The sequence below is a fragment of the Podarcis erhardii genome (genome assembly GCF_964252035.2).
Source record: "Podarcis erhardii genome assembly, chromosome: 11".
Lineage (NCBI taxonomy): Eukaryota > Metazoa > Chordata > Lepidosauria > Squamata > Lacertidae > Podarcis > Podarcis erhardii.
In genome coordinates this window covers 42784248-42797525 of record NC_138501.1, presented here as the reverse complement: position 1 = coordinate 42797525, position 13278 = coordinate 42784248, and the positions used below count along the sequence as shown (strand labels likewise).

General features: G+C 44.8%; 1 protein-coding gene across 10 annotated transcripts in view; it reads left to right on the top strand.

Annotated features, from left to right (window-relative positions):
• The window catches only part of ZNF532 (zinc finger protein 532), a 52374-nt gene that overhangs the window by 1796 nt on the left and 37300 nt on the right, over positions 1 to 13278 (top strand). The window contains exons 1-2 of one of the 10 annotated variants that reach the window (XM_081881366.1): positions 3895 to 3976; positions 4322 to 4386. The exons of 2 other annotated variants lie outside the window; for them this stretch is intronic. The gene's annotated coding sequence lies outside the window, so the exon portion shown is untranslated. 7 more of the 10 variants (XM_081881363.1, XM_081881367.1, XM_081881369.1 and 4 more) reach the window with 7 other exon arrangements.

Here is a 13278-nt window from a genome sequence, read left to right as displayed (position 1 = left end):
AATGTGTGGTTTGCTGCTGAGCTGTGGCCCTTCACCTAGGAACAATGGCGAGGGACTTTTGAGCAAGGGGTGGCAGCATGTGACAGAGTATGGAAGGAGATGAGGAAGAGTGTGGTAGAGAAAATGTAGGTTGGACTCACGTTGTTGAGAAGAAAGTGGGGGTGGGTGATAGTGAGATGGTATCAAGAGGATCCTAGCATGATCAGTGGTGGTTGACCAATGCAGAATTCCATATCTTCCCAGTATGGAAGCAGCTAAACTGTTATAGTATGAAACAGAAATAGGAGGGAAATAAGATAAGATAAGGAAGCTGTAATTGTGTCAGGATGGTGGAGACTCCTGTATTGGTTTGCAAACCAAGTCAATGGTAGTTGCTCTGTTCTAGGGTTGGCAATAAGCTATTAAGAAAATTTGAGCCTTCTGCCCTGTCATGGATGAGGGAACCAGTGACCCACCAGATGATGTTGGACGCACCAGATGGCTTGTTGACCATATTGGCTGGGAATGATGGGAATTGGAGTCCCAACAGCTCAGCTTCCCCATCCCGGATTGAATGAAATGGATTAATCCTTTAAAAAGCCTATGCAAATACAAACAAACTGGTAAAAATGGTTTTGAATTACCCTCATGGGTAATTCAGATGTTGTTGATTTTCCATCTGCCCCAGTCAGAATGACCAGTAGCAATGGATGACGGGAGATGTAGTGGAAGAAATTATCGAACTTGCTCCCCTAAGGTTGTTAAAGGCAGAGGTTGGAGCCTGTGTCCAGGGGACGTGTGGAAAACCATGGTTTGGTGTTGCACTTTATGCCATAGCATCCCTCATTGGTCCATTAGGGTGAATGGGGCACTGCCTCCACCAACCTGAATCAGCTCTCAAGCCAGCCCACTCCTGCCTACCTGCCTGTTGTGATTTCTCCTCCTTAGTCTCACTGTTGACCTTGTAGACCTCAACGGGCAGGAGGATGAAGGCAGAACTAGAATAAGTTGGGTCTCTCTGCCTTTGGCTCCCTGCCTTCCACCCCACCAACCCCAGTGGACTCCAGCATCCATTTGCAAAGGATAGACAGCTCTTCATGAGGATGGAGATGTTGGTAGGTGAGGGAAAGGCCTTGATCTTCAATCACCTACTGAGAAGGGGGGGATGGGACCCTGTCTCCACAAGGCCAGGGTTTTAGATATGTGTTGCTCTAACCACCAGGATGGGTTGAACAGACCCATAATAAGAGGTTGGACCGGGGCAGAGGATTCCTTTCAGTCTCCCCAAACATTGCAAGGACGGGTTGGTCTCTGAGTCAGGAAGCCTTGCTTTGAAGATGCCCTGGTGAGGAGGGCAGTAAGAGAAGCGATGGCTCTCATTAGAAGCATCTTATTCTCTTGGGGAGCCGCGATTTGGGGGAGGGGGGGACTCTGCTTGGCAGCAGCCACCCTCTTGCTCCTCTGTCCGAGAATCCTTTGTGCAGCAAAAGGAGATCCTGTGGGGATTTCTTTTTATTTTTATTGCGGTCTCTCTTTTGTTAGCTACAGACACACACACAGCTTTTCGGCCAGGTTTCTGGGGGAGGTAAGTTGTGGAGGAAGACGAAAGGAGGAGGCTGGGGGGTGTGATGCTGTTGTGGTGCTGTGTGCTTGTGTAGGGGGGGGGGGAAGGGGGTCTGCGATTGAAAACAGGAGGGCACCCAGGGCAGAAATTGCCCTTGCACCAGAGAAGAAAACAACCCGAGTCCCTCTGATTTTCAGGGACTTGTTGGCAACTCAGCGAGGGTTGCCATAGCTTTTTATGTAGGGTGACCAGAACCGGCTGAAACTGGTTTGAGGCAGATCAGCTCCTGAACACAATGCAGTCATTGAGCTACTACAGTGGGAGAGCTTCCTCCCTCCATGGCAGCCAAAAGCAGAGGATCTTGCAGAAAGATACCATCCCATAACAATATGTGAATGCACACTTTAGACACACAGCACTGGTATGTGGCTACTGTAATAGTCATAAAGGATTCTGTGTATCTGTGTACATATTTTCAGTAACTGAGATTACGTTTGGCTGGTTCATGCCTTTTTTTAATCTCCTTTTTTTTTTTTTTTTTGTTTGCTTTTGCTGAAGTAATGGACAAGAACTGAGATTTATCACCCTTTTTGTAAAGGAAAAAAGAATGGTTTGCTTTGCTAGGTGGCACACTTGGATATGTAGGTGTTGGGTTGTGGTGTTTTTGTTTTTTCCAGCTGCACAAAATAAAAAAAAAATGGATTGAAAGATTTGTATTTCTATGCTTGTGAGTCAGGATTGCTGCTATTGCATGCTGTTTTGTATTTACAGGGTGCTGCTGTCGTTTCTTTTCAGGAAAGAAAATAGCATTATTAAGTCTATATGTCTCTCTGTGTGTTGTGTCACTGTTAAAGGCCAAGAGGAACCCTGTGTGTTGTTTGTAGAATTGCTCATGGAAGCATTTTCCAAAGAGGCTTAGAAGGCATTCTCTCTTCTTTTTCTCCTTGCAGGCCTATTGATTGGGGCTGCCTTTAACCCTTTCAGGTTTGCAGTGGCTATGCATCTGTGGTTGCATAGCTGATCATTGGCATTAAAAAGAAACTCAAAACAAAAATCTTGTCACAGGCCCAAGGTACACAAGGTGAGCTATGGTATTATTTGACTATGATCACAATGGCATTGAGGAACATGTATGCAGAGCCTGAATGCAGTTTTGTGGTTGCACACCCAGGCACCTTGGTGGAAAAAAAGCAGTGGTCTAAATTAGGCGAAGAAACGCAATTAAATTTGTCCAGATTTAATAGGATTAAAGCTATGGTTTATATTGATAGCTAGGCTAACAGTACTGCATTTGTTTGGTGTACGGTACCTTAAAAGCAGGAATTCTCTTTCCTCTGCTGATTAATAAAAGAACAGGCCCCTGTATGACAATCATAAATCATGGACCACATGGTAGAGGGCTGTTTTGCATTACTGGCCCATTGAACTTTTATAATTTTCCATCTAATCATCAAAAAAGTGATGATTTCTTATGTCCTTCCTCTTTCGGCCAAACTAAATAACCTTGTCCCTTTTCCTTCTCTCGTTGTTGTTTTTTTGAGAGGTAAGGGAAAGGAGTTTTTGAGGCAGACATTGAGTGTGTGTACAAATGCCAGATAAGCTATGCATTTTGCTTACTAAATTGTATTGTAAATGGAGGCTTTTGCAGTCCAACAGAGAGGATGCTTTTTTTAAAGGTTTTGTGTAGAACTCCAGTGGATTACTAGTAGCATGAATTACAATACTCGAGAATTAATTACATACAAATAGGAAACCGGATGGACAGTACATCAGCTGGTAAGGAATGTCTCCTCCTGACTCAAAGCTTCAGAGCATTAGATAATGGATAAGATAATGTTTTCCTTCCTTAAAAAATGAATGTGTGCTTGGATTAGAGCAGGCATTTTGCATCTTCTACTGAAGCTGGAGACTCAAGAGAAAGGGAGCGGGGGAGGTAGGAGAAAGCAATAATGAATGTGGCAAAAGGAAGAACAAAGGCTCTCAGAGATTATATTGGAGCACTAAACATTTCTTTGCCTTTGGGGGTTCTGTGGCTAGAAAACTGTGACTTCCTAAAACAGGAAATCGTCAGGAACGCTGGAATTTTTACGTGCATTATGATGTTTCTGAAAATCCAGCCTGCCCTAGCTGGCAGCTGGTATTATAAATCTGCAGTCATGGAAAAAAAAGGGGGGGGGATGTGCAGAGAGAAGGAACCCAAATAAAGATGGTGGATAAACAGTAGGATGAAAAAAATTGTCCTGATCTAGTTTGAAATTTAGGTTGTCCATTGTATTCAAGCGGAATAAAGTAGACAATCTTAAAAGCCTTGGGAGTATTTTGATTGGGTAAGTTCCATGGAGGCTGGTGACAGGCAAGGTTGGCTGCATTTAGAGGGTGACACAAGCATTAAGGAACCTCTTTATTTCCTGATTGTGCTGCAGATGACATAAGGTATTTAAGGAATAAATTGCAGTGTATTGAAAGTTGCATGTGGTCTCTTAAAGTCTGCAGACATTTGATATGGAGGTGTGTGTTTTTTTTTAAAAAAAACACACCCACCAGGTATACTGTTTTGTGCGTCTCAGATCTGACAGGGCATTAAATAGCTTGCATGGCTGGGGGTGGGGAGAGGGACAACTGTGCTGTGATTCCATTTTTGTGCGTTGAATTTAATGTCAATATACAGTGGTTCGGTGCTGGGCTGTAGATAATGCTGTTTTAGGCAGCACCAGCCCATGTAACATAATGGGGAGAATATGGATGGCTAGTCTGCATTTGGGTCTTTCTCCTCCCTAGGGTCAGCTGAGATCCCTGGGGTTACATGAGATCACCTTTCTGCTTTGTAAGGTTTTTATAAAACTGTAAGTACTAACACTTCATTTTGTGGCAGTCTTCTTACTGGATTTGGGGTTTGGAAGAGGCATTGCACTATGCATGGATATGTGTGTCTGTGTCGTGTGTGTGCTCTCTCTATTTTTTTTCTTACTGCAAAGCATTCCTTCTTTCTTTTCAGTTACATTTTGTGCTGGAACTGTTTGCTGTAGCTCAAGAAACCCGAACAGATAATTGTTTATGATTCTTTGGATGTTTCTGTATAATATATTCAAACATTCTGTTCTCTGAGAGATTTTTGAGGATTGGGGTTTGTGTGTGTGTGTGTGTGTGTTGTGCCACCCACCTTCCCACCCCCTGCACATGTAGGCCATCATTTTAAGCTGAAAATGCAGATTTTTCTAAAAAAAAATTTGAGAGCTGGTCTTGTTAGGAGGAGCTCATGTTGGAATCTGCTTCATAGCTGATTCTGAATCAGTTCATGGCTTTTAGGTCTTCTCGGAAATAAAGCAATTTGCTTTGTCTTCACTGGAAGTGTTACCCTGGGTACACATAGGATATTGATTTGTCTGTGCAAGTGTGAAAACGTTGACACAAACATTTCCAGGGCCTACTTCTTCCTAGTTCACTGGGATTACGTGTGGGTGTCTTGAACAATGAATTGCCAGTGCTATCCGTTCACCACTGCTGCAGCAAAGGAAATACTCCCCTCCCCCCCAAAAAAACCCCAACCCCAGTGTAAATAGAATACTATTTCTGGATCCAAATAATCCCATGGGTGTGACCAACTACTTTGACACATGTGTGAGAGTTTTCCCAATTCCATTCCAGTAGGAACACTACTCTGCCTAGGAGATGGTTCCTGGTGGTCTCCTGACTTTCAGGAAGGAGCCTGAGCTTTAGAAGCCCTTAACATGGCCCAGGATATTAGTAAATGGCAGAAGTAAATTATCCTTTGAGTGCTCCATCAATCTGATATTCATGCCAGGGATGGGGGACCTGTGTCCCTCTGGAAGTTGCTTGGACTACAACATCCGTCATCTCTGATCCAGCGTAGTAGGCCTGATGTTGTAGTCCAACACCACTGGAAGAGTTGCAGATGTTGCTGCAGCAGCCTCGCCCAGCATTGCTAGTGATGAGGAATGATGGGAGTTTATAATCCAACAGCATAGAATTGTGGAGTTGGAAGGGACCCTGAGAGTTGTCTAATCCAACTCCCTGCAGAGCAGGAATCTCAGCTAAAGCATCCATGACAGATGGCTGTTCAACGTCTGCTTAAAAACCTTCAATGAATGAGAGTCCGCCACCTTTTGAGGGAGCCCATTCTACTGTCGAACAGCTCTTACCGTCAGAAAATTCTTCCTAACATCAGGAGGGTCACAGTTTCCCTATCCTTGTTGTTCGCCAGGGGTAGTCAAAGTGGTGTCCTCCAGATGATACTTGACTACAACTCCCACCATCCCTTTCCATGGGCCATCCTGGCTGTGGCTGATGGGAATTGTAGTCAACAACATGTGTAGGACACTGTGTTAATTACCCAGTGTGATGTTGTGTTGCATTTGTATCTTGTTTTTTTATGTGCATTGTACATCACCTTGGTATCCTTGTCTGAAGGGCAGTTGAGAAATATTTCTAAATAAATTCTTATTTTGTTTAAACTGGTAACATGCATTGACAATTTCTGTTAGAGGGTTGGTGCACATTCTTTGATTCTCTTCTTGAAGGTATCTGCACACAGCATGTACATCAGAGTTGACAACCTGAATGTGTGAAGCAGTTTGCACCAGGTTATTGGTTCAAGGAAATATCCCAAATAGGGCTGGTGAAGCTGAGAAGTGATCAAAAGCAGTGCAGCACTTGGGCGTTCAACCCTTTTCGGTTTGAACGTATTATGGCTTTTCCTCTTCGCATCTTTTTTCAGTTTTCTTTTGCATTTCTTAAGATAACCCGCTTTGCTGATATGCAGAGTGACTTCTTGTCCGTTTGTTTCTCTTGATGCTTCTATAATCACAACTGAAGCTAAAGTTAGGCAAAATTTTCTGAAGTTTAAGAATCCCAGACCCAAGGGGCATGAACCTCAGTGGAAGCCCTGCATATAAAGACTTCTTCTTGTGCAGGAACCTTTCCCCGCCCCCATCCTCACCCCCCCCCACCCAAATTGGCTTGGGCAATGGGGAGAGAACCCCCAGAACCATACGTGGCGGTGTGGGGGGGGAGCAGATCTCTCCATTTGCAGGCATGGAATGTTTCTAACAGCACAACGTTCAATTCCAACAAAGTGCTAGAATACTCCTGACACTCTCGTTGACTGAAAGCATGGAACCTTTGATGTTGGCATCCAGGAAACCGAAATATTTCTTTAGCTCTTTATATGCAAGCATCTAAAAACCACCACTGAAACCCCAGAAATGGGTGTCTAGGAGTTGGGAGCATGCATTGCAGTGTCACAGCTTCATAAGCCTTGGAGGTCAAGGCCCCCCCCCCCATGTATTTCCCCCTACATATTATGTTGTCCCTCTATAGTAGAAGGTTCCAGATGCTAAGAATATCAAAAAAGTCCTGCTGGGTCTGACCAAAGGCCCATCTAAATCAGTGCTCTGAGAGCCAGTGTGGTGTAGTGGTTAAGAGCAGTGGACTCATAATCTGGGGAACCGGGTTTGCTTCTCCGCTCCTCCACATGCAGCTGCTGGGTGACCTTGGGCCAGTCACACTTCTCTGAAGTCTCTCAGCCCCACTCACCTCACAGAGTGTTTGTTGTGGGGGAGGAAGAAGGGAAAGGAGAATGTTAGCCGCTTTGAGACTCCTTGGGGTAGTGATAAAGTGGGATCTCAAATCCAAACTCCTCCTCCTCCCCCTCCCCCTCCTCCTCCTCTTCTTCTTCTCACAAGAGCCAGCTTGGATGTCCATGAGCAGAAATGGAGTCTTAACAAGGCTCTCTCCACCTGAGGTCCCAAGCACATGGTATTCTGAGTCCCACTGCCTCCAACAGTGGAGGTGGAACATAGTAATCATGGCCACTGGCCACTAATAGCTTTATCTTCCACAAATTTGTCCAGTCTTTTAAAGCCATCAGAGTTGGTGGCTACCACTGCTTCTTAGGGCAGCATTTTCATACTTCCACACAATTATTATTAATATTAATTGGCCAATCTGGGCGGCTTCCAACAGAGATTAAAAATACATTAAAACACCAGTCATTTAAAACTTCCCTAAATAGGGCTGCCTTCAGATGTCTTCTAAATGTCAAATAGTTGCTTATTTCTTTGACATCTGCTGGGAGGGCGTTCCACAGGGCAGGGGCCACTACCGAGAAGGCCCTCTGCCTGGTTCCCTGTAACCTCCACTTCTCGCAGGGAGGGAACCGCCAGAAGGCCCTCGGCGCTGGACCTCAGTGTCCGGGCAGAACGATGGGGGTGGAGATGCTCCTTCAGGTATACTGGGCCAAGGCCGTTTAGGGCTTTAAAGGTCAGCACCAACACTTTTAATTGTGCTCAGAAATGTACTGGGAGCCAATGTAGGTCTTTCAGGACCGGTGTTATTTGGTCTTGACGGCTGCTCCCAGTCACCAGTCTAGCTGCCGCGTTCTGGATTAGTTGTACTGTGTGCAGAAGGACTTCCTTTTTTCTGTCCCAAATCTTCCAGTGTTCAACTTCACTGGTTGACCATGGGTTCTAGCATTGCAACAAAGTGAGAAAAGCGTCTCTATCCAGATTCTGCTTACCATGTGTAAATCTCGTAGAAGAAGAAGAGTTTGGATTTGATATCCCGCCTTTCACTCCCTTTAAGGAGTCTCAAAGCGGCTAACATCCTCCTTTCCCTTCTTCCTCCCCCACAACAAACACTCTGTGAGGTGAGTGGGGCTGAGAAACTTCAGAGAAGTGTGACTGGCCCAAGGTCACCCAGCAGCTGCATGTGGAGGAGCGGAGACGCGAACCCGGTTCACCAGATTACGAGACTACCGCTCTTAACCACTACACCACACTGGCTCTCTAACGTGTTCTCCTTTACTTGCCTTTTTTTTCTAAGCTAAAAGGCCCCAACTCTTCTAACCCTTCCTCACAAGGGATTTGTCCTTTTCTGAACTTTTTCTAAAAAGGTAAAGGTAAAGGACCCCTGACAGTTAAGTCCAGTTGCAGACGACTCCGGGGTTGTGGGGCTCATCCTGCTTTACAGGCCGAGGGAGCTGGCGTTTGTCCACAGACAGTTTTTCCAGGTCATGTGGCCAGCATGACTAAGCCGCTTCTGGCGCAACGGAACACCAAAACCAGAGCAGTACACAGAAACGCCATTTACCTTCCCGCTGGAGCAGTACCTATTTATCTCTGTGCACTTTTTGGCATGCTTTTAAACTGCTAGGTTGGCAGGAGCTGGGACAGAGCAACGGGAACTCACCTAGTCATGGGAATTCGAACCGCCGACCTGATCAGCAAGCCCAAGAGGCTCAGTGGTTTAGACCACAGCGCCACCTGCATCCCAGCTCAGCAGTATTGTTTGCTCAGACCTGTACACAGCATTCCACGTGCAGGCTCGCCTTATTATTATTATTATTATTATTATTATTATTATTATTATTATTTATACCATCCTTCATCTAGAGATCACAGAATGGTTTGCAATATAAAAACACAAAAAGACATACTTTTAATGACGAACAAAAACATGATCTCCCCCGAGTATTATTATTTATTAATTTTTTATATTGACAACTGCATTCTGCATCTCTGTTCTCACGATTCTTCACAATTCTTGGAAGGGACCCTGAGGATCATTTAGCCCAACCCGCTGCAGTGCAGAAATATGCAGCTGTCCTATACGGGGATCAGGCCTGTGACCTTGGTGCTATTAGCAACACGCTTCACCTTTTCGCAGTTACAGCACACTGGACCTTTCTGTTTATTCCATGGCCACTAAGCATACTCAGGTGTCTTTGGTGAGGAATTTATCATAAGCTTTGATATATATTTTCTTTTCTTTTTGGCTGGACTACAACTCACATCATCCCATGCCTTTCATTGGCCATCCTGGATGGGGCTGAAGGCGTCTTTTGTCATCCGGAGGGTCAGAGTCTCCTCAGCCCTGCTACTTAATCGTAAGAAGATCCTTTTTTTAAAAAAACAACATTTTTTAAAAAACTTTCTTTACAACATAGTCCACAACAACTGATACATACAAACAAACCCACCACTATTGACAATTTAATTATCAAAATTAAACTCCTATCCACTTACACAAAGAAAGCATACCATAAAAATAAAAGACTTCCTTTATCCTGTAAATGGCCTCCTTATTTACTTCTTGTATACTGTTTCTTTTATATGTGATTATTACAATTTTTCCTAATTGGATCAGACCGAAGGTCCATCTCATTCAGCATTGTATTTCCAGCATGGTCTGCCATCATCCCTGACCACTGGTCCTGCTAGCTAGGGAAGATGGGAGTTGTAGTCCAGAAACAGCTGGAGACCCAAGTTTGGGAAACCCTGCACTAGTGCACCTAATGTTCTTAAGTATTTGGCTTCTGAACATGGAAGTTCCATTGAGCCACCGTTGCTCAAATGTTGACAGACCTCCTTCAATTCTTACCCTCCATTTTAAAGTCATTTATTTGAAGCTGAGAGAGACCCATCACACCCCAGTGCAACCTACAGGACAGTACAGTGGTGCCCCGCAAGACGAACGCCTCGCAAGACAGAAAACCCGCTAGATGAAAGGGTTTTCCGTTTTGGAGGTGCTTCGCAAAACGAATTTCCCTATAGGCTTGCTTCGCAAGACGAAAATGTCTTGTGAGTTCCTGCAGTTTTTTCTCCCTTTCTTCCCCCTTTTTCTAAGCCGCTAAGCCGCTTATCAGCTGATCCACTGATAAGCCGCTTAACAGCTGATCGCTAAAAGCCGCTAAACCGCTAATAGCGCTAATCCGCTAAGCTGTCAATGGGCTTGCTTCACAAGACGAAAAAACTGCTATACGAAGAGCCTCACGGAACGGATTAATTTCGTCTTGCGAGGCACCACTCTAATAAGGTAGTCCCTTTCCCCCCAAGATTACAAAGACACCACGGGAAAGGAAATTGGAGGAAACAAGCTAACCCAGGCACTATATATTGTCTACAAACTTACTTTAACAGGAATCGAAACAGGAAGAGGAGCCCAAAGTTGCTACTGTCTCAGCAGAGCTGATGGACAGGCCCTTGTTTTCTTTTTTTCCTCTAGCTACCATACAGCCTGACGGAATCTAAGCTACTGACCATCATCGCATCCCTGAGAAAGTTTTCTTCTAGCTCTCTTCAGCACAAACCTCAGTTCTCTGTCCTCCATTCTGTCTCACCCAAGACATAGCCCTCCCCGCTTGGCAGCTTGGCTTGAGATGCTCAAAGTGCCCCTGCAGTCGTCTCCTCTTACTGGCTTTGACAAATGATGGGGAAAAGGAATGAATGTGAAGTCTCTTTATTGCAGTGCTTCTCAAACTTGTTTCCTCTGGGCCGCACGTTCAGAATAAAAATTTGCTCGCACCACACTGAATTTTTATATTGATAAGAAATAATGTTGGAAAAGGAAAACAATCAACTCCTTGATTCATAATACAGAACACAGCAACTTTATAGTATGATCGCGGGACAGCCAGAAAGTATGAAACAATGCAGAATCATTCCCACAAAATAATTATAAATGAGCCTCTTACACATGAACTTTAAGGATCTATAAACTCAGTGAGAGGTATGAGCTTGCTTTTGCCGGGTCATCTCATTTATATTAGGTCTAATTTGAGACAAACCCTCATCTGATCATCAACACAAATGGGCCTTTCTCTTTTCTGATCTTCCATATTTGTCGGGAGTTGAAAATTCCTGTGTTGTGGAGAACTTTCATAGAATAGCCAGTGCTCTGGAGGAGAGCTGTGGATACTGGTTCTAGTTGTATATCCATGCTGCATTGAAATGTTTAAATGTGTCTTGGATTGTCCTTGAATCTTCCTGCCACACTTTCCATCCTCTCCTGCCACACCCTTTGAGAACCATTGCTCTGTTGGGACACATCTGTAGCATACATTTAAATTACATGGCTTTCCCCCAAGGAATTCTGGGAACTATAGTTAGCTAAGGGTGCTGTAAACCATAACTCTGGGAGGGGTAAGCTACAGTTCCCATGATTCTTTGGAGAGAAGCAGCATGCTTTAAATGTATGATGTGCATGTGACCATGCATTTGCGCATTTGGCGCATGGATAAAGCTACCTCCCCCTCCCCCAGCTTAATTGTTTTCCTGCTCATTTCGCTCAGTATCAGAATTATTTGAGAGACTTGTGCAACTTATTGACCAGAACTTGGCTGCCCCTGTATGTATTTAGGGGGGAGGGAAATTGTAGACCCCTTAATCAGAAAACTTTCTTGACTGTTGCACATAATAAAATTATCAATGAGACGAATATATTTTCAGCCAGATCTAGATAACTTAATCATATGTCTGAGTAGGCTTGATGATAATGCATCACTGGTTAAGATTTAAGCCGCAGCCAGTTTTATATAATGACGGTGTTGCTTTGACTGAGGATGTGAGTCACAGACTGCAAGGCATGTTGAAGACATGCATCAGGCATAGGCCCAAACAGCAATGTTGCCTTGGGTCCTGTCAAGGAAGAAGGTGGGGTATAAATAACTATATAATAGTGTTAAACCCTTGTAACTCCTCCCTTTTCCTGAATTCCTGCAGCATCTTTAAAAAGGCCCACGTCTTTCAGAAGTTAGTGGACTACAACACCCATCCCACCATCCCTGATCATTGGCTGTGCTGGCTTTTAGTTGATGGGCTGTGGAGACCATAATTTGTGGAGGGCATTGTCTACTAGGCCACCTATACTTTAGGATCTGGAGATGCTTACTAAACCAAGTTCCATTGAGGGCCTAGTGATAGGCATCATCATTCGGTCCCTGTTCTGATGCAGGAGTTTCCCAGGGGTCTCTGGAGCGTCTCATTGGGGACTTTTGGATCTAGTTCCAGAGTTAAGTGTCTTGCTTCACGCCCAGCACATGCAGAGAGCAGCTGTTACATGCAAGTAAGAAATGGATATTTGTTCAGGCAAATAATGGTGCAGACACAGAGTTTGGGAGTCATGATTCAGGAATCACGCAAGACATTCAGAACTGGACGGAAGCAACGAAGATGTCTCAACAGCTTCCATGACTTGCTCACCAAGCTTTTAAAGACAAGGCATGGCGTGCTCACTCAAGAGACTCGCTCAGTTTGCAAGAATGTCAGGGTTGCAAAGTGTGTGCTTCAGGAGTGAGTCCCGATTGCAGAAATGGCACCTGGTTCTAGTCAGCAATGCTACACCCTTTTGTTTGGGCTCCTAATCAGTTGATGACACTTCCTGAGTTACCTTCTCTCTGGGTTGCCTACAGGCTTAGCCTCCACTGAGATTTTCCTCTCTGTTGGGGAGAGGAGTGAGCATCCCTGCTCCCCTTTCCAAAGTGGCTGAAGTTGAGGCACAATGAGCAGAGCCCCTCTTCCCATCAAATGCCCCACCCTCTGTTTCTTCCCACTACTGCCCTTGTGTCGGGGCCTGCAAACCCAGGAACGATAGTCGTATCCAAGAGGCACTACTGCAAGGTAGCCTCTGCCCCGATCCACTGTCCCTCTTTACACTGTCTCATTGGGAATAAAGACAACTTCATCCTTTGAAGCAGAGTCTACAAGGCGAGCAGGAGATTAGGACAAGGGTTAACCACGTTGCATCCTGGAATTTCAGGGGAGGCAGGAAATGATGTAGACACAGGCCAAGTGAATGTCTGGTTGCAATCTGTCGAGGGTGATCATAAGCAGTTGTGTATATAAAGCTCTGCCTCACAGCTGGCTTTCGTAATTCTGTTCCTGAGGGAGAAGGTGGAGCTGGTCCAAGAAGGTTTGCAACAGACTTTGCTCCTATTCTTT